The sequence below is a fragment of the Saimiri boliviensis genome, chromosome 1 (assembly GCF_048565385.1).
Source record: "Saimiri boliviensis isolate mSaiBol1 chromosome 1, mSaiBol1.pri, whole genome shotgun sequence".
Lineage (NCBI taxonomy): Eukaryota > Metazoa > Chordata > Mammalia > Primates > Cebidae > Saimiri > Saimiri boliviensis.
In genome coordinates, this window is record NC_133449.1 from 253,655,656 (window position 1) to 253,676,703 (window position 21,048).

At 40.7% G+C, this 21,048-nt stretch overlaps 1 long non-coding RNA gene across 1 annotated transcript in view; it reads left to right on the plus strand.

The window, feature by feature from the left end:
• The window catches only part of LOC141583503 (uncharacterized), a 33,158-nt gene extending 18,915 nt beyond the window's left edge, over nucleotides 1-14,243 (plus strand). Inside the window, exons 2-4 of the long non-coding RNA XR_012516136.1 lie at nucleotides 5,167-5,231; nucleotides 6,169-6,333; nucleotides 12,970-14,243. This is a non-coding gene — a long non-coding RNA (uncharacterized LOC141583503). The remainder of the gene's footprint in view (nucleotides 1-5,166; nucleotides 5,232-6,168; nucleotides 6,334-12,969) is intronic.
• Nucleotides 14,244-21,048: the final 6,805 nt, after the last annotated feature.

Below are 21,048 nucleotides of genomic sequence, written 5' to 3' on the forward strand. Positions count from 1 at the left end.
CAGACTCCTCTTTGGTTTTTTTTTTTGTTTTTTTTTTTTTTGAGATGGAGTCTTGCTCTGTGGGCCAGGCTGGAGTGCAGTGGCGTGATCTTGGCTCACTGTAACCTCCGCCTCCTGGGTTCAAGCAATTCTCCTACCTCAGCCTCCCGAGTAGCTAGGATTACAGGAAAGTGCCACCATGGCTGACTAATTTTTGTATTTTTATTAGAGATGGGGTTTAACCATATTGGCCAGGCTGATCTCGAACTTCTGACTTCAGGTGATCCACTTGCCTTGGCCTCCCAAAGTTCTGGGATTGCAGCCTTGAGCCACCATGCTTGGCCCAGACTCCTCTCTTAAAGGAAGCCCTTTGCAGAATTCTTTTCTACTAACTAAATTCTTCCTAACATAACTATTAGCATAACTATTTAAAATCATCAAGTTGATCAGTTACCGTCGGTGCATTTCTTCCTAACTACCGTCCTCACTTCCCACTGCCCATTCCGGTCAGACCTGTCAGTAATGTAAATGCCAAGACCCACCTTCTCAGGGTGGAAAGTGATCCTCACGTGGCTCTCTTGATGCCTCTCCTGTCTGTGTGATCTGAGGCATCTTCACTATTAATTTGTCTGCAGATGTAAGGATATGACTGCTGCTTTTCAATCTTGCTGCCACGACCTTGCTCCCATCTACCATTGTCCCCATTCAGATGTCTGCAGACTTCCTTCCTGTTTCCCAGAATCCTCTCTGATATATATCAGTCACAGTGGGTCTTTCTGAAATATGAATCTGAAGATATCACTTTCATTTTAAAGTGGATTCCTCAGTGCTTCTCATTCTCTTAGAGACCAGACTTTTCAATAGTACCCTTGAGAGCCTTTGTGACATGGCCTGGTCTACCCTTCCAGTCTCCTTTGTGTCACAACATTCTCTCTTCTTTATGTTCTAGCTATTTTCATCTTCTTTCAGTTTCTTATGTATCCTATACTCTTGTCTACCTCCAGATATTCCTTCTGGAATATCTTCTGCATTGTCACTCAGTTGTCCTGGGAGCCCTCCTCTGACCCCCTCAGCCTAAACTCCCACAGCATCCCATACTACTCCCTTTTTAATGTTCTTCAGATGTAGAGTTCCTAGTCAAACAACTGACTCTCCCAATATACCTTAAGATTCATGAGGGCAAGCTGGGTGCTGTGGCTCACGCTTGTAATCCCGGCACTTTGGGAGGCCGAGGCAGGTGGATCACGAGGTCAAGAGATTGAGACCATCCTGGTCAACATGGTGAAACCCTGTCACTACTAAAAATACAAAAAGTTAGCTGGGCATGGTGGCGCGTGCCTGTAATCCCAGCTACTCAGGAGGCTGAGGCAGGAGAATTGCCTGAACCCAGGAGGCGGAGGTTGCGGTGAGCTGAGATCGCGCCATTGCACTCCAGCCTGGGTAACAAGAGCAAAACGCCATCTCAAAAAAAAAAAAAAAAAAAGATTCATGAGGGCAAGAGGTATGTTTGTTGTGATCCTTGCTGTATCCCCAGTACAGCATCTGACACTCAATAGATGCTAAGAATTATTTGTTGGATCAGTAAATGTATATTGTACTCTTCTCAGTTATTTTTCTTTGAATGGGGGTCTCTAGGTAACACAGAATCCTAAGCCCTAAGCACCCAAGTAGGTTAATTAGTAAGGAGCCTTTTAATCTGCCCGCTAGGTTACAATGGGGAACTGGAACCCTTGCATGCTATCAAGAACACATTTTGAATTCATCTCTTTCCAGTTCTCTTATCATCTTTGTGTCTCAAATTCATCAATCTTTCTAAAGAGTCCTGGGTTCATTCACTTGAGAAGGTCCTGGGAATTCCATAGTTTAATTTACATTTGTATCTGCCACCTGTAGAGCCCATTAAAGAGAAAATGACAATGGCAAGAACATGGCTGTGGAGAAACTTCCTAAAATCTGGCAGTGATTAAAGCCACAGAGTGACTTCAGTATTTGCTTATTTTATTATACTTTAGGTTCTGGGATACATGTGCAGAACGTGCAGGTTTGTTATATAGGTATATACTTGCCATGGTGGTTTGCTGCACCCATTAACTCATCATCTACATTAGGTATTTCTCCTTATGCTCTCCTCCCCCTGGCCCCCCCCAAAGGCCCCGGTGTGTGATGTTTCCCTCCCTGTGTTCATGTGTTCTCGTTGTTCAACTCCCACTTATGAGTGAGAACATGTGCAGTTTGGTTTTCTGTTCTTGTGTTAGTTTGCTGAGAATGATGGTGTCCAGCTTCATCCATTTCCCTGCAAAGGACATGAACTTATCCTTCTTTATAGCTGCATAGTATTCCATGGGGTATATGTGCCATATTTTCTTTATTCAGTCTATCATTGATGGGCATTTGGATTGGTTCCAAGTTTTTGCTATTGTGAATAGTGCCGCAATAAACACACGTGTGCATGTGTCTTTATAATGGAGTGATGTATAATCCTTTGGGTATATACCCAGTAATGGGATTGCTGAGTCAAATGATATTTCTAGTCCTAGATCCTTGAGGAATCACCGCACTGTCTTCCGCAATGGTTGAACTAATTTACACTCCCCCCAACAGTGTAAAAGCCTGCGTATTTCTTCACATCCCTTCCAGGATCTGTTGTTTCCTGACTTTTTAATGATCACTATTTGAACTGGCGTGAGTTGGTATCTCAATGTGGTTTTGATTTGACCAGTGATGATGAGCATTTTTTTTTTATATGTTTGTTGTCTGCATAAATGTCTTCTTGACTTCAGTGTTGTTTTTCTTAATGTTTGGATCTCTTGGCTGTTCATGAATGTGGTGACTTTGTGGTGCCTTCCACCTTACGTTCAAAAGTGACTTAAAGACAACTTGGGTTTCAAAGACTATAGCAATAACTTTAGATGTAGAACTTGAGTTTCTTTCTGTGATGCTCACCTTTTTTTTTGTTTGTTTATAACTACACACATTTTTCTTTGCTTTTTTTTAACCTAGAAGAGGAGAGGCATTGTTTTAGATATCTCAAGCAAGGTTGAAAGTGTCCACAGCCAATTCCCAGAAAAAAATGACCCTTTCTGTCTAGTAGTCTCTCCCATTTTCGTTCCTTGTATTTGCGTGAGTTTCCTTCCTCGTCTTGTACTTCTTGACGTTCATGAAACCTATACCCAGTACCTACCTGTTCATGAAATCTGTACTCAGTATGCTCTCTGGCCAGCTACTTCCTAGTCCCCTGAGAGCACAGTCACACCTGGGAGAAATAGATAGCATCTGCTCTTCTGCCATGCAGACTGGCTTCAGTCTCCTCAACATCATTTCAGTCAACTCTAGTCTTAGGCTTCGACACAATGTAACTGCCCAACAGAGGCTCTCAGTGCCCTCTGAAGAGGCAGAGCTGATTTATGAAAACAAGGGAATTGCAACAGAGAAAGAATAATTCACGCAGAGCCAGCTGTGCGGGAGACTGGAGTTTTATTATTACTTAAATCAGTCTTACTGAGAACTTGGAGACTGGAATTTATAAGGATAATTTGGTGGATGGGGGTCAGTGAATCAGGAGTTCTGATTGATCTGGTCTCAGATGAACTCACAGGGAATTGAAGCTGTCCTCTTGAGCTGAGTCAGTTCCTGGATCAGGGTCACAAGACCAGATGAGCCAGTGTATCGATCTGTGTGGTGCCAGTTGATCCATCAAGTGCAGGGTCTGCAAAATATCTCAAGCACTGATCTTAGTTTTACAATGGTAATGTTATCCCCAGGAGCAATTTGGGGAGGTTCAGAATCTTGCAGCCTCCAGCTGCATGACTCCTAAATCATAATTTCTAATCTTTCAGCTAATTCGTTAGTCCTGCAAAGGCAGTCTAGTCCCCAGGCAGAAAGGGGGTTTGTTTTGGGAAAGGGCTGTTATCATCTTTGTTTCAAAGCAAAACCATAAACTAAGTTCCTCCCAGAGTTAGTTCGGCCTACACCCAGGAATGAACAAGGACAGCTTGGTGGTTAGAAGCAAGAGGGAGTTGGTTAGTTCAGATCTCTTTCACTGCCTTAGTTATAATTTTGCAATGGCAGTCTCAACAGTGTGAGCCTGTGTCTTTAAAAGAGAAAGAAAGTCACAAAATAAAGTATAACCTGGTATTTGCAAAGATAATTGAAATGAGGTTGCTTTGGTATACCGAAGACGAATTTTTCACTTCATTTTCCATTTTAGGGCCCATCAGTATCTTCCTGTATCTTCTTTTAAGCAGACATCCCTGACCACAGAGAAGAAGCTGGCAATTTAAAAACAGCCAGATATCTGGTGCTATTTCAAAGGCATAACAGAGATCTGTGATACCTTGCTGTGGTGTTGGACTCAGTTTATGTCTTCCGTCTTCCTCTGGTAGACAGAATAATTAGTCTGGCTTATGATGAGTTTTATGCATGTTTATTGGAAAATGTTCTGCCTTAAACTTTTCATCATAGCCAAAAGCACTGCAAGATGATGCTCTGCATAGACCTGTGTGTGCTTGTAATGTGGCAAATTTCAGACATGGGAGAATGTGGCTTTCTCTTGTGTTTGAAAGTACGGAGAGTTTTATGGATTCCTAGATGCCTGGCTAAGGACGATTAATATATAGTCGGTTGGCTTCAGTCATCTCTGGCTATTCATCACCTGATGATACACTCAATCATGTTTATGGGTTTAAAGAATCAGAACACAAGAAAAAGGTAAGGGCAAATGATCTGAAATACATCAATGGAAGCTCATTTCTAATTGGTGCCATCATTTAGGTTTATGGCAGGTTCTTCATAAACCACTATGTGTGTGTAAAACGCATCAGAGACTTCTCACACCAGACCAAACCAGACTAGACAGAGTTATTTCACACAGTAATCACCAAACATTCCTATCTTTTAAATATAAGGAGTCGATCTATTGTAACCTTCTCTGTAAACACTGTTGTATTTATTCTTTCTCTTTTAATGCTTGACACTTAACCTGAATGGCTTCTTTTATGTGCTCAGTATGACAAAACAGGATATAGAAAGCATCATTTGATTTTAAAATTTTCATTCCTGGATAGATGTTTTGGTTATTTAAAAATAGCTCAATCCTATTTGTTTGGGACATAGATGCAGGTAAATGGGTACATTTAGGGATTTTTTTTTTTCGTTCTTCCATTTCCCTGTCCACATTTGTGCTTGTAGATCTGTGTCTCTGGACATCCATTTGCTCGGTCATCAGATCATGGAGGCACCCATGGTTTATAACAGTAAGCAAGCCCATATAGTTAAAAAAAAAAGTTGGAGAGCAGGAAGAATGTATAGATGGCATGAGTCTGTACAGAACAGGGCAGGAGCAGCTTGCCCAGGGAAGTCAGAGTTGAACCAGGGATGCTGTAGGAGCATCCACCACGGGACGGTTGTGTCTGCCGGGGTCCCTAATTATTTTGCAGTCAGAAAGTGCCTCGTGAAAGGCTTAAAGGAGAAATTCAATGCAATTTCCTTTTATCTGCCTCTCCAATTGATGTCTATACAGAGCAAATAGGGCTCCCCAAACACGCCAGTCTGTTTCAGATATACAAGATTAAGCAGCTAGTGACATTCAAGACCAATCAGCCCACCCAGGAGGACTGAAACCAGTGGAAAAGCTGTCAGATTTCGCCTTTTCTCCATTAATCTTAGAGCTTTTCAGTGGTGCCAGGTCGCATCTCCATCAGACAAGCTGAGAAGAGTGTCCTGCAACTTTCTACACCCCCAACCCCCACACCAAGGAGAGTAACCCCTTCATTGCTGAGCTGATCTCTTAGGATATAGGGGATTATTTTCACGGCCAGGAACAGATCCTCACTGGCCCCACTGCTGTTCAATACTGGAGGAATCTGGAAGCAGATGGCAGGATCCTTTTTCCTTACAAGTCCATAGCTGGTCCACTCCCTGTAGGCTGTGTCACATAGACCTCAGAGATCAGCTGCCCTTGAGAAGAGATGGCTTTAGGGGTCACCGTGGGACAACTAAGGAAACAGGTGTTCCCCTAGTAGTCTGGAAGCTTCATGTACCTGACTCAGTGCATGGAAGGAGACAGGGAAAGCCAGAGGGCAAGAAAGCAGGGAAAGATGAGAGAGAAGAAAGAAGGTGCAAATAAAGGGAATGAAGTGTGAATTCGTCACGGTCCTTTCCCCCATGCCTTATTTTAAACCCCTTTGGAAGCAGGGGGTGACCTGGGCAAGAGGTCACCAGTAAGGAGCAAAGGGACCTGTCTGCCACGCTTAAGCAGAGCGCCTGCCACATCAGGATTTCCAAGAGCTCCGGCCGAGTGCCTGGCTAGGGGCTGTGTGTGCAGGTACCACAAGACGCACAAGACTGAGGATGCAGGCGAGCATTTCTCAGTGTAGTCAGGGGTGGGAGAGGCCTGTGGCTTCCAGAAACCCAGCTTTGCCTTTGAAGACAGAGCTTAGAGAACCCTTTGGCTGGAGAGGGCCAGGATCTTTTCCTGCTTTCTCTTTACCCCCGAGAGCCTTTTCTGTGGTGTTTATATCACTGTCAGCCGGAGTCTACCCTCAACAATAGGTGGCTGAGAACTCTGTGGGTCCAGTTCCTTCAGCTGGGGGTGATTTATACAGCAGGTATAGACTGATCCCATTCAAAATCGAAACTCTGGCCTCCCCTAAAATCTTTCACAGCTTATATAGTTTTCACACACACACACACACACACACACACACACACACACACACACACACTTACTTACAAAACATCCATTCTTGAGAGGAATAGATCACTTCTGGATGGGTTATCTTGTTCCCATTAGTAGGTGTGGCTTCCCACAGCTCCACCCCACCCCAGATGGCGGCTGGCAGCAAGACCTCAGCCCGTTTCCCAAGTGCAGGAATTATAAAATAGACGTCTGCGTGACTTGTTTTAGGGCAACTTTCCGTACAGTGCCTAGACTCATTTAAGTGTCTTTTGTTACATCAAAGAAGTCACCCTCCACAGCAGTCCCGGGGAACCAGGCCATCACCCAGAGTTACAGCATCATTTGGTAGATTAAAATATTAATCAGCATAAGACTATGCAAAGGTAGACTTGTGGTATCAGTCTCACCTCAGCTGTAGGAAACAGAAGTGCCGTTGTTGTGTATATTAATATCTTTCCTCAAAGGAATATTAACCCAGAAGAAATAATAGGCATAATTATATCTAGGCATAATGACATATATATTGAATACTACCTTTGTCAGTATTATGCAACCACATTTATCCTAACTGACCATTATTGAATACTTAAACATCCACTAATGAGAGGGGGCTTAGCACAAGACTCTGCATAGAGTTGATGCTCAATAATTTTCCAGTTTATTAAGTGCATGTCCTGACTAGTGCATTCAGTATACAAAGCACTTAGATATTTGTATGGAATGTACATTTCTAGTATGGGCATCATCCATCCTCTAATATTACAGTTAAGAAAAAGATAAGGACACCCACAAAGGGAACTGAAGCCCCTGAGGCCAGATGTTTTGTCTAGGAATTTAACAGAGGCTTTGTGTGATAAGAGTCTCTCTAGGAAGGGCCAGCACTCAAGATTGTATCACCATTACAATGGCAAAAACCGCAATTACTTTTGTGCCAACCTAATAATCAGCTCGTATGGCTGCAGTCCAGTCTGGGTTGCTGGGCCAGCAGATCATGCTGCTTAACATCTCCCCCATAGCTTCTGCTAAACTGAGGACACAGGAGATTCCAGATAGGTAACTGGTAAAGGAATTGAATGAGAGTTCGAGAAGGTAGCCAACTTCTGGAGACAGGTGGCCAGCAGGATAGGTCCATCGTAGCAGCCTCTGCTACTTTTTGCTTTTAAAAGTGTGATCACATCTTTACACTCTTGCAGAAATTCAGAATTGGACCAGTACTACCTCCTGTTAAAAGGAGAAAGCAATTTGGCTGCTTGGCTGCTGATGTCTGGGGAAGAAAGGTGAAGGGTCTGACTTTGCCACGTGTGGACCTCTCCACACAGCGGGTTGTTAGAATTGCCTCCTAACCACAGAGAGGAAAGAGGAACAGGGCAGCTTTCTTCTGACATCTCCATCCTCATCACAGGCCCTCACACTGACAGCTGCCCAAAGGGTTGCTATACCTCGCTAACCAAACTCTTGGCCCTTCCAGGTGGGTAATAAGATATTATTATTTCTTGATCATTCAATAGAGGATTTGTATGTTATATGGGCATATGTGAATTTAATATCAGTTTTATAACTTTCTCAGTTATTTTCAAAGAAATCTATAGTTTAACTTTATTTGTATTATGAAAGGAAGAGAGTCGTCGGCAGTGTAGATTTAGAAATAAAGCAGTGGGATTGGAAAGCCAGCAGCCTAGTATCACTTGTTTAAAACTCTACGATGGTCAAGAATCTGCACTTTTCCAGAACTTGTCTCTCTTATCTCCCTTCCATCTTGTTCTATTTTTTGACTTTTCATGACCATACCTCTTACCATCTTTATAGTCTATCTGGAGTGGGTAGGGACCCATTTTGGCCAGATCCAGAATCATTTGGCTCCTTCTCTTTCTTGGCTCTTTTTATTTTACGTGTTATTCTGAGCATGGTCACCCCTCAGCTCCCTTCTTACCTTCTCCTAATCATAGTCACAGGACAATCATAGGAAGAACATCTAGTTTTAATTACATGGAAATATGCAATAACATCTAGTGGATGATTTTTAATAAATCTCCACTAGGAATTGAGCTCTTTTTGCCCTTAACTTTCCCGATAGCTTCCTCAGATAAGCAGCTCATTTAAAATAAAATGTGTTGGGGGCATTTGGAAACCATCCCTGCCCTCAGCATCTTGGCCAGGCCTTGACTTCTAAGGCTTATCATATGCAAGTTAGGAGTTTCAACTGATGACCTGTTGGAACAGGAGCAGATGGGACAGGGCTTCCAGAGGAAAAGGGCTTAGCCAGCCTGAAGGCTGGGGCCTGAGATCCTCCCTGAGGGTGCTGATACAAGTTAGATTCTTTGCTGCTCACATGAAACAGCCTTTATAGTCCACATCCTGGGTCTCCGCAACAATGGATCTTCAGTCAACAGTAGTATTTGTTAGATGCCTTAAATGTGTATTTTCTGGCAAAATGGCTTCTGCCAAAAGTCAGGATAAGTCGAGGGATATTCTTGAGGGGAGTTTAATGCAATGGAGAAGTTTTCAACAATTCAAAAATTGTTGGAAGTAAAGCATTTGTTCATACTAAGACATGAACATTTAAAAATATTTAAAAGTACATTTGTTTAGTTGGCAAGACATGTTTCAAGCTAATTGACTCAGTGGGATCTGAAGAAGTTAATAAAAGGGGTTTTGAGTGGTGAATAGACCCAATCTGAAACACAAGTGACTGTCGGAGTCTGCAAATGCTATCCCTATATTAAGCACCTAGATCACCAGAAAACTTCATTTTTGTATCATATTTCTCTGGACGCCCAGAGACTCAACTTTACAGAGTCAGTCTTTAAAAGAGCTTGAGAGGCTGGGTGCAGTGGTTCATGCCTGTAGTCCCAGCACTTTGGGAGGCCGAGGTGGGCAGATTGCCTGAGGTCAGGAGTTCGAGACCAGCTTGACCAACGTGGTGAGATGCCATCCCTACTAAAAATACAAAAATTAGCCAGGCATGGTGGCACACGCGTGTAATTCCAGTGACTTGGAAGGCTGAGGCAGGAGAATCACTTGAACCCAGGAGGCAGAGGTTGCAGTGAGCTGAGACCTCATTGTTGCATTCTAGCCTGGGCAAAAAAGAGTGAAATTTCATCTCAAAACAAAACAAAAAAGCTTTGAGATAAGCTGTGGGGGTTGTGGGAGTGGAAGAGAGGCAATATAAGAAAGCTGCTGCTCTCTCTATGTCTCTGTTTGTGTGTGTTCATTCAGAACTGCTTCAGTGAAGCTGCTTTCTGCCTCATAACTAAGTATAGTTCAAGGCCAAGAAAAAAATTTGTCTAGCCTCCTCTGAGTAGACATCAAGAATGATATAATCTACTGTGTTTTGCCTTAGACTTGAGCTCGCTAGCATCTAAAGCTAGGATTTGGTCTCCTGCTGTTATCTTTCTTTTGCCAGAGCTTCTTGATATGATTTTCCCCCTTTGAAATTGCTCTTGGTCATACCAAGGTACTGATATATCTGTTCCAATGCTTGTAGTGACCTTACCGTCAAGACTTCGCATGCTGTCTGTGGTAGAGTGTAAACATGCTAGGAAGTGCCTGGATGGATTGGAAGGATTTTGAAACCATTTCTTTTGCTTTAGAACAAAACATATCTAAAACTATGTGCTGTGGAGTACCTGGAGAAACTTCCAGAGGCCCACACAGAAGTGGACCTTTGATTTGGTCGTTGGAACTGCTCTCAGCATACAATAGTCTTTACCTCCTTTGGCTGCTCTGCTTCTTTGACTCACTTCCTGACCCAGCCTTCTGTTTAGAAAGGAATCCTGTATTTCTGGTCTTTTCCCAACAGGCTGCTCTGCCTGCTTGGCTGTTTAAAGATGTGGTGCTTTGTGATTTGTTGCATCTCAGGGCATCTTTGAGGCATTTCTCCTGACCACCCTGCTTGCAGCTGCTGACTTCCTCTCCCTTCCAACAGCTGTTCTGATGTCCTGCTGTCATCCTCTCTGTATACAGCAGCCAGGCAGTCTCGCTGCAGCTAGCATCCATCCTGTCAGTGTCGGTGGGCTGGCTGCATTCCAGGACATGGGTAGATGGATACAAGAGGACAAGCTTGCGAACCAAATGTTGGCAAGGGAGTGGAATGAACACAAAGCCCTTTGCTAGTGATCATCAAGGAGGGGTGATAGGAACATCTCCCTCAGTTGATGACCTTTGAATTCGCAGTCTGTGGAAGAACTTTGACATCCAGGGAACCTTTGTGGGCTAAAGTCCTCTAAAGGGAATCTGTGTGTGATCGTGTCCTCTAAGGGCACATGTTTTCTTTAAAGCCTTGTTGTTTTGCAAACTCAGAAAGGTTTCTGCTAGCTCTAACAAGCCTGTGGCTTCCCGGCAACCTGGACTCAGCCCTTGTATGTTCCAAAAGCAGTGATCATAGAATTAGACAAGCAAAGAAGCTGATCTGACGATGCACACAGTTGGTTAGCGTGCGTTAAACTTCAGAGGAAGGAATGTATAAAGCGGAGAAGAAAAGTAACAGCTTATACCTCCCTACCCCCTCTTTGAGGATGAACTGAGAGTGATGATGTTCCTTTCTTTTCAAAACTGGCACAAGGAAAATTTTGGAGAAGAAATTGGAGGTCATGCCACAAATCCTGAGCTGGGCAACCACATGCTGTGGTGGAAATAGGAGCACAGAGGCTGGATTTCCAGGACATTCTGCAGTGGGAGGTGGAGGGGGCGTTGTGGTAGCTTTTGTTTTCAGGAAACAGGAATGAGAAACAGAACGAAGAACGGGGAGACAAATGCAATTGACCTTTGTCGTTTTTGGCTACTTAGTATATGAACTACCTTTCTGTGTTTGAGAATTTCCTCCCTAAAGGCCAGAAAAGCCCCTTTACCAGCCCTCCCTGCAGCTCAAGTGTAGGCATGTGCCCTAGGGTGGATCCGTAGATGCACCACCCCAGCTTTTGAACAGGGAGCCAGCAGCACAAAGAAGCAGAAACGGGACAGAAACCGTTTGGTGGTGGTGGTGGCCATAGTGCCAACATTCAGCTCCCTGTGTTCCATGGGGACAGGAGGGCCTCACTGGTCTGGGTCTATGCTCCCATCTGTTCTCTGAGCCCAGTGTTCTTGAAGAGTTTGTGAGCTACTTCATATCCTTTGAAAACAGTGTGTTTTCTGCTTAAGTCAGACAGAGTTTCTGTTGCTGGCAAAATGAAAGTTCAAAATAAAACCAGAGCTGCCTCTGACTCTCATCCCACGTATTTGAATCAAACTCAGATGTCCTGTAGCAGCAGGCTTCTGATGCCCAGGCCTCAGTCCTGAGCTCTGGAGGCTACAACCTGGCCTGCTTATAGATAGGGGACCAAATGAAGGTAAAGAGGAGAGGGGTGAGGACAGGACTGGGTGGCAGGGACATATGATCTGGTCAGGAACAGGAACAAGTGGCAGCACTGAGGGTTTTCAACACAGGGAGGGCCTGAGAAGATTGAGGCGTGTACAGGGAGGCGGGCATGGTTTGTGACTGTCAGATTCAAAGGTTGGGGTTGAGGGACTCACCCTGAGTTCTGTTTGCCCAGGAGGCCCAGACTGGCTGAGCAGGCCAAGCCCAGGGTTAATAGAGAAGAGCATGCTAGTTTTCTAGACGAGGAGCACCATGTGTCAAAATCTCTCACTTTGGCCATCCCAGTGGAGAAAGGCAGAACTCTATGAAAGACCATGTTCTCTTCTTCCCTGTGCTCTGGGGGCTAATATTGATAACTGGGGTTTAGCACATTGCAGAAGAAGTCATGCAACCCTATCTGGAGAATCTATGCAATTCCCCTTCAATCAGAGCTGATATACTCATATACCTTGAGACCTCAACAATCTAATAGCACCAGATGGTTCCCTAGGAAGCAAATTAATTAGACATTTCTCTAAAGGTATTATAGTCCAGTTGGGGTTAAAAGTTGGAAAAGTTCTTTGTAGTACTGAGGGCAAAGGAAGCAAGGCTTTGTTTGAAGTAGAGCGTGGCTGAAATTATGGCACAATCTGCAGGGCAGGCAACATTCTAGAGTTTCATTTTAGGCTAAGAATAGTTGCTTGGCTACTCAATTGCTGGAATTACTACTCCAGCTACCTATACAGCCCTCCAATATTTAGAAGAGTGGCCCAGGTATTAGGAAGAGCATGGCAGAGACTTACAAATTTTCTAGAGGTGGAAGAATTCATTCATTATCTACTCATTTGACCAATATTCATTAAATACTTTCTATGCTAGGCACTGTTGTCTGGGGCTTTCTTGTCATGAAAATTGAGATTATGCTTTTATTTAATCCACACAATGCCCCGAGATAGGTCTATTTGTTATCTTCATTTTACAGATGAGGAAACAAGCAACTGTTCAAAAAGAGGATCTCAAAAGGGACAGGTGTTGATGATATTGTCAGAGCTTCTTCACGGGGAATCTCAGCCTCACATGGTGAAGTTACGACCAATGGGGGGGAAAAAAAAAAGGCTTTCCACATATTTTCTTGGCAGTCAGTAAGGGTCAGGATTGATTTTGTGTCCCTAAAATGTCACATGAAATTGATAGGTACTTCCAAAGGGGCAGTCTGGCAAGTAAAACAGTAGATATGGGCTGTGTGGAGTCTGTTGTTGGGTAATCTTTTTCAAACAATAGGAACATATCAGCTTGTAAAGATTTGCCCACTTAGCTTCAAGTCTCTCTGAACACATTTCCCCCCACTCTGTGAAGAGATGAAGACATACAAATATAACTCTTTGGATGGTCTTAAGTGAAAAACATGATATGGAATAGCAGATAAATATGCACCATTTCTTATCCAGTGAAGAGCTCCCAAAATATTTTTACTTCATTTAAATGTTATATAAATATGTGCTGGTGGAATTTTTTTCTAAACAAAATACCCTGAAGGACTTTAGCTGTCTATATACAACTTTTTGCCTGTGGAAAATGTTGACTTCCTGATTACTTTGACTCCTTGTGTTCACCTGAAATTTTGCTTTTGCAGTAGCTTTTCTGATGGTTGAATGGCATCGCCTGTCCAGTGACAGGAAGTGGTGTTCTTATTCGGACTAATATGTGTTATGGCTCTAGAACCAGCGGATTCCACTTCTGCTTTTTTCTACACTCTTCTTTCTATAGAAGAGAAGGGAATGGAGATCCTACATGGTGTTCACTACCTTGGGCATACTGAGATTTCTTTGCAAAAGAAGAAACAGCACCAGCAACCAAGTATTTTAGCCCATTTTATTTTACGTCTTCTACGATTCTTTGCCACTTAGCAATGCTAATAAATTGATTTGGGACTGGAAATACAGTTCTTATGCAATCTTCAGCTTTTCTTTAATAAGAACATAGCTTTCATCTGATGTTTTCCCCCACTTTTTTCCTTGCAAATGTAATATTTGGGTCAGTCCTTGAAAGTGAACTAACTTCTCTCGGCCCATAAAAGAATATATTCAAAATGTATACTTCCCTTCATGTCACAGATAAAAATAAGATCATTAATTGTATATACAATTTCCATATGATTTTTAAAATTTGTATTGCAATAATTTATTTTAGATTTATGTTAAAGTTGCATGGAAGGTACAAAGTTTCTGTATGCCTTTCATTTAGAAACTTACAGTTTCTTTTAATGTTGTTTAATGTTAGCATCTTACATAATCATGGTTCCATTTTCAAAACTGAGAAATTAACATTGGTATTTTGCTAGTAACAACAGAGTTTACTCAGATGTGAACAGTGTTTTCATTAATGCCCATTTTTAATTTCAGGATTCAGTCAGGATACCATAGTTCATTTAGCTCAAATGTACTCTACAACTTTATCAAATTCATTTATTAGTTTTAACATTTTTTTGATGGAGTCATTAGAGCTTTCTACATATAAGATCATGTTGTCTGCAAGCAAGACCAGTTTAATTTCTGCCTTTCTGATGTGGGTGCTTTTTATTTCTTTCCTTTCTTTCCTTTCCCTGATTGCTCAAGCTAGGAGTTTCAGTACTGTGTGGAATAGAAGTGGCAAGAGTGGAGATCCTTGTCTGCAACCTCTATCTCCTGGGTTTGAGTGATTCTATTGCCTCAACTTCCCAAGTAGCTGGGACTACAGGCATGTGCCACCATGCCCAGCTACGTTTTGCATTTTTAGTAGAGATGGGGTTTCACCATGTTGGCCTCAAACTCCTGATTTCAGGTGATCCACCCACCTCAGCCTCTCAAGGTGTTAGATTACAAGCATGAGCCACCACGTCCAGTCAGTTTATGATATTTTTAATGTGTTGTTGAATTCAGTTTGCTAGTATTTTTTTTTTTTTGAGGACTTTTGCACCTATGCTCATCAGGGAAAGTGGCCTGTAATTTTCTTTTCTTGTAGTATCTTTGTCTGACTTTGATATCAGGGTAATGCTGGCCTTGTATAATAAGTTAGGAAGTATTTCCTTCTCCAGTTTTGGGAAAGGTTTGAGAAGGGCTGGTGTTAGTTCTTCTTTAAATGTTTCGTAGAACTTGGCAGTGAAGCCATCCAATCCTGGGCTTTCCTTTGATGGGAAACTTTTTATTACTGATTAAATTCTCTTACCCATTATTGCTTTGTTCAGATTTTCTGTTTCTTCATGATTCACCCTTGATAGCCTGTATGCCTCTAGGTACTTGTTTCTTCTAGGTTTTCTGATTTGTCAGTGTATAACTATTGTAAGAGTCTCACCATTCTTTGTACTTCTGTGATATTAGTTGTAATGTCTCCTTTTCCATTTACAATTTTGAGTCTTCCATTCTTAGTCTATCTAAAAGTTTGTCAATGTCTTGTTTTCAAAAAAAAACTACCCTTAGTTTCATTGATCTTTTCTGTTGTTTTTCTAGTCTCTATTTCATTTATTTCTGTTGTGATCTTTAGTATTTCCTTTCTTCTAACTTTGAGCTTAGTTTGTTCTTCTTTGTCTAGTTCCTTGAGGTGTAACATTAGCTTGCTTATGTGGACTCTTTTGGTGTAGGTATTTACTGCTACAATCTTCCCTCTTAGAACTGGTTTTGCTGCATCCTGTAAGTTCTGCTATATTGTATATCTGTTTTCATTTCAAATGCAATGTTTTTTCATTTCTTTTTAAATTTCTTCTTCAATCCATTCATTATTTAGGATAATGTTGTTCAATTTCTATGTATTTTTGAAATTCCCAGAATTTCTCCTGTCACTGATATGTACTTTTCTACTATTGTGGTAAAAAATTATATTTGATGTGATTTCAATCTTCTTACATTTGTTAAGACTTGTTTTGTGGCTTAACATATGATCTATCTTAGAGCATATTCCATGTGTGCTTGAGAGGAATATGTATTATGCTGCAGTCATATGAAATGTTCTATATGTGTCTATTAGTTTTATTTGGTCTGATGTATAGTTTATGTCTGATATGCCTGAATGATGAGTCCATTGCTTAAAATGGGGTGTCAAAGTCCCCCACTATTATTGTATTACAGTCTATCTCTTCAGATCTATTAATATTTGCTTTATATAGTTAGGTATTCTCATGTTGGGTGCATTTATATTTACAACTGTATATCATCTTATGAATTGACCTCTTTATTATTATATAATGAAATTTCTTGTTTCATTTTATAGTTTTTTACTTTAAAGTCTATTTTATCTGATACAAGTATGGCCAACCTGGTCTCTTTTGGGTTCCAGTTGCATGGAATATCTTTTTTTCATTTCTTTACATCTTTGGTGTGTGCATAAAGGTGAAGTGAGTGCTTTGTAAGCAGCATGTAGTTGGTTCCTGTGTTTATCCATTTAGCTATTCCGTGTCTTTTAATTGGAGAATTTGATTCATTTACATTTAAGGTAATTATTTGTATGCAAGTATATACTACTGCTATTTTGTTAATTTTGTGTGTTTTGTTGATCCTTTGTTTCTTCCTCTCTTGCTGTCTTCCTTTGTGATTAGGTGAGTTTCATTAGGAGTATACACTGATTCCTTACTTTTTATTGTTTGTATTTCTACTAAAGAGTTTTGCTTTCTGGTTATGTAAGGCTTACATAAAACATGTCGTAGTTAAAACTGGCTGTTTTGAGACACTAATAACGTAACTTTGATTGCATAAACACATTTTACACTTTTATTCACCCCTCCTCAATTCTTTTGTCACAATTTATATCTTTTAATATTGTGTATACCTTAACAAATTATTGTAGTGAGTTATTTTAAATAGTCTTTTAATCTTCATACTAAAGATATAAATGGTTTGTACACCTCCATTATAGTATAAGAGTATTCTAAATTTTTTTTTCTTTTTTTGAGACAAAGTCTCATGCTGTTTCCCAGGCTGGAGTACAGTGGCACAATCTTGGCTTACTGAAACCTCTGCCTCTCAGGTTTAGTGATCTCCTGCTTCCTCAGCACCCACCAATAGCTAGAATTACAGGCACATATCACCATGCCTGGCTAATTTTTGTATTTTTAGTAGAGATGGGGTTTCGCCATGTTGGCCAGGCTAGTCTCAAACTCCTGACCTCAGGTGATCCACCTGCCTTGGCCTCCCAAAGTACTGGATTACACATGTGAGCCACCGCATTCGTCAGGTTCTTTATTTTACCAGTGAACTTTATACTTTCATATTTTTTTTGTGTTACTAGCATTCTTTCAGCTTGAAGAACTCCCTTTAGCATTTCTGGTAAGATGAGTCCAATGGTAATGAATTCCCTCAGCTCTTGTTTGTCTAGGAAAGTGTTTGTCACCCCTCCTTTCCTAAAGGACAATTTTGCCAGTTAAAGTATTCTTGGTTGAGAGGATATTCCCCTCACCTCACCTATCCAGCATTTTGTATATATGCCATTTACTGTCTCCTGGCCTATAAGGTTTCTGCTGAGAAATCTGCTAGCCTTATTGGAACTCCTTATATATGATATGCTTCTTTTCTCTTGCAGCTTTCAGGATCCTCTCTTTGTCTTTAATTTTTGGTAATTTGATTATACTATATCTTGGTGTAGTCTGCAATTTTGTTCATATTGAATCTGATTAAAACACTTTGACCTTCCAGTATCTAGATATTTCTGTCTTTCCCCAGATTTGGAAAGTTTTTTGCTGTTATTTTTTTAAATCAGCTTTCTGGCCCTTTGTCTTCTCTTCTGCTTTTTGAACTCCTCCTATAATTTGAAACTTTGCTCTTTTGATGCTCTCCCATAAATTCCATAAGCTTTCTCTATTCCCCTTCTTTCTTTTTCCTTTTGTTTCTCTGACTGGGTAATTTCAAATGTCCTATCTTTGAGCTCACTGATTCTTTCTTCTGCTTGATTGAGTCTGTTATTGCAGCTCTCTATGGAATTTTCCAGGTCAGTTATTGTGTTTTATTAGCTTTAGATTTTTTTTGTAGTTTCTATGTCTGTTAAACTTCAAATTGTTCATATATTGTTTTTCTGATGTTTCGTTGTCTATCTGTATTCCCGTGTAGCTCACTGAACTTCTTAAAGATGATTATTTTTGAACTCTTTGTCAGACAATTTATAAATCTGTTTCTTTAGGGTCAGTTTTCTGGTGCATTATTTTCTTCCTTTGGTGGTGTCATGTTTCCCTGATTGTTCTTGATCCTTCTGGTTATACACTGGTGTCTGTGCAGACTAGAAAACTCTTTGGGAAAACTCTTCACCAATTAGTCTGTCCAGAGATTCTGGGCAGGGCTTCTGACATGTTCTGCAGGTAGACTTGTGCTGGAATATTCAGGAAGGTTAACCTAGGTGCCTTTGTCAGCAAGTGTGCCTGGTGCCTAGGTCTGTAGGGTTGGGTTTGGAGCCTAGATCCACTGGGATGTATCTCTTGATTGAGTCTGCAGGGGTAGGCCTGGAACCTATAGTGGCCAGCCTGAACTCTGGCTATGTAGGGGTCAGTCTGAAACCTAAGTGTACAGTTGCCAGCCTGAAGCTTGGGGATGCGGGGTCATGCGCAGGGCTGGTGTTGGTTTGGAACATGGGGCAACTGGGGATGTCCTGGCCCTGGGGTGTTAAGATCAGATTCTGAGTCTGTGAGGGCTGGCCTGCTGCTGGAGTTTGCCTGGGGTAGGGCTGCTGTGGTAGGGCCACTGTGGTGGGCCCAGGGCATCTAGGCCCAGCCCATTCCTGGGGCCAGTCTGGAACCTAGATCACTGGGGTTAGCCTGATAGTAGGAGAGGCCTAGAGGCTCAGTCTCTGGGTACTGACATGAAGTCTGGGGCTATGAGGACCTGCCCAGCACTGGATTTTACTGGAGCAGGCACAGTGTTGGGGTCCAAGGCATGTCTAATGCTCACTTACCTCTATTTCTTTCAGATATCTCAATTCACATTGTGCTACCTGGATTAGGAAGGGCTGATGAGTGTAATGTATAACTGTCTTTCTTATCCTCTTCAATGCATTGTTTCTTATTTCTGTGTTATACCCAGGTGCTGTAATCTCTTAATTTCCTTAGCTCTGTGAAGGTATTTTTATGCATGTTTATTTATTCAAATTCATGTTTCTATGGAGGAATGAGTGCTGGAAAGTCCTATGCTGCCATTTTACTGATGTCTAGACTCTGTTTAGTTTTTGAAATTACTGATGTGGTTTATTTTTAAATTTTAATTTGTGAGATTTTATATATACACACTGCTTTTTTCTTCTTTCTTGCTAAGTAGATTTATTAAGGTGTTCTTATTTTGTCTTTTCTCTCTGCTAGTTTAGAAGTTATCTTTTTCCATTCTTACAATATTACTCATTTAAAAAAATGCACAATTGTCTTAAAGTCTAAAGTTAATATTGCTACCCTCCTCCTGAGAGTTAAACTCTTCACAAATCTTCATCTTCCATATTATTGTTGTCTAATATAGTAGTTGCACCTTGTTTTCAACCCTCTCAAATTAGCCCTTATTTTTATTGTTTAACAGTCAATGCTGATTTATATATACTTACAATGATGAATGTATTAATTTGTCATTGTTCCCAGCTTTTTTCTTGGTTCTTAAAAAACTTCATCCATTAGTGTTTCCTTCAGAATATGTTCTCAAACTTTGTTTGAAACCGTATTCATTTCTCTTCAGTCTTGAATGATCAAGTATAGCATTTTTTATAGTTATATTTCATTAATATTTTGAAGATATTTTTATATTATCTTCTGGCCTTTGATGTTGCTGATAGAAAATCCATTTTTATTTTAATTATTTTTAAGGTAGGAAATCTTATCTTTTCCTTCAGGTTGCTTTGAAGATATTCTTTTCTGTTTGACACGTCTACATGTCAATGTATTTGTATTTATCCTATAAGACCTATGCTTCTTCAAACTGAAGATATATCTCTTTAACCATTTTGAAAAATTCTCAAATATGTTATTTTCAGGCCAGGTGTGGTGGCTCACACCTGTAATTCTAGCACTTTGGGAGGCCGAGGCAGATGGATCACTTTAGTTTGAGACCAACCTGGACAACGTGGTGAAACCCTGTCTCTACTAAAAATAGAAAAATTAGCCAGGTGTGGTGATGAGTGCCTGTAATTCCAGCTGCTCAGGAAGCTAAGGTAGAAGATCGCTTGAACCTGGGAGGTGGAGGTTGCAGTGAGCTGAGATTATGCCACTGCACTCTAGCCTGGGAGGCAGAGTGAGATGGTGTCTCAAAATATATATATATATATATATATATATATGTGTGTGTGTGTGTATAATATATGTAGCATATATATTATATATATAATTCTATCTATACTCTTATTGCATACATATTATTTTAAGTCTCGTCTTCATTTCTTTTAATATTCTTTTGTATTTTGAACGTCTTTATCTCTCTGCTTCATTTTGCATAATTTCCTCAGATTTATCCTTCACTTCACCAGTTCTTTCTTCAGTTTGTCTAATCTGCCTGCTGTTTAATCTTCCTATAAATGTTTTTAATTTGTTTCAAAGTCTTTTCCTGTATAGAAATGGTATTTTTTTCACATCTTTCTATTCTTTGTACATAGTATTCTTCTTTAAAGGTTCTCTTCTTTTTTTTTTAAATCACCATCATAATTTTAAATACAGCGATTTTATATTTTCTTTCAGAATTTTCTATTATCTTCAGAAACATTAATGCTAATACTTGTGTTTGTTGTATCTCCTTATGCTATGTGCTTTGTAGTGAACTGTAGCTCATATAGTTTAATTTCTTTTCATTATGAGTGAATCTTTATCAGTAGGGTGTGTGTGTGTGTGTGTGTGTGTGTGTGTGTGTAGAAATTCAACATGCTTGGGTTATAAAAAAATATTGCTACAAGGAGTATCAGTTGTTTGGGATTCCTTTGAACAGTAATTTCTCATAGAAGTTCTTCTCCCCTGGAGCCTTAGGAAATTTTATCTCGAGTTCTTTAGATTAGGGGATGTAGCCCTTTTGGTCAGTCTTTCAAAGAAAAGGCAGTTTTTCCAGGGTTGGAGGACTTCAGTTCATTATTTCCATCATCTGCAGGC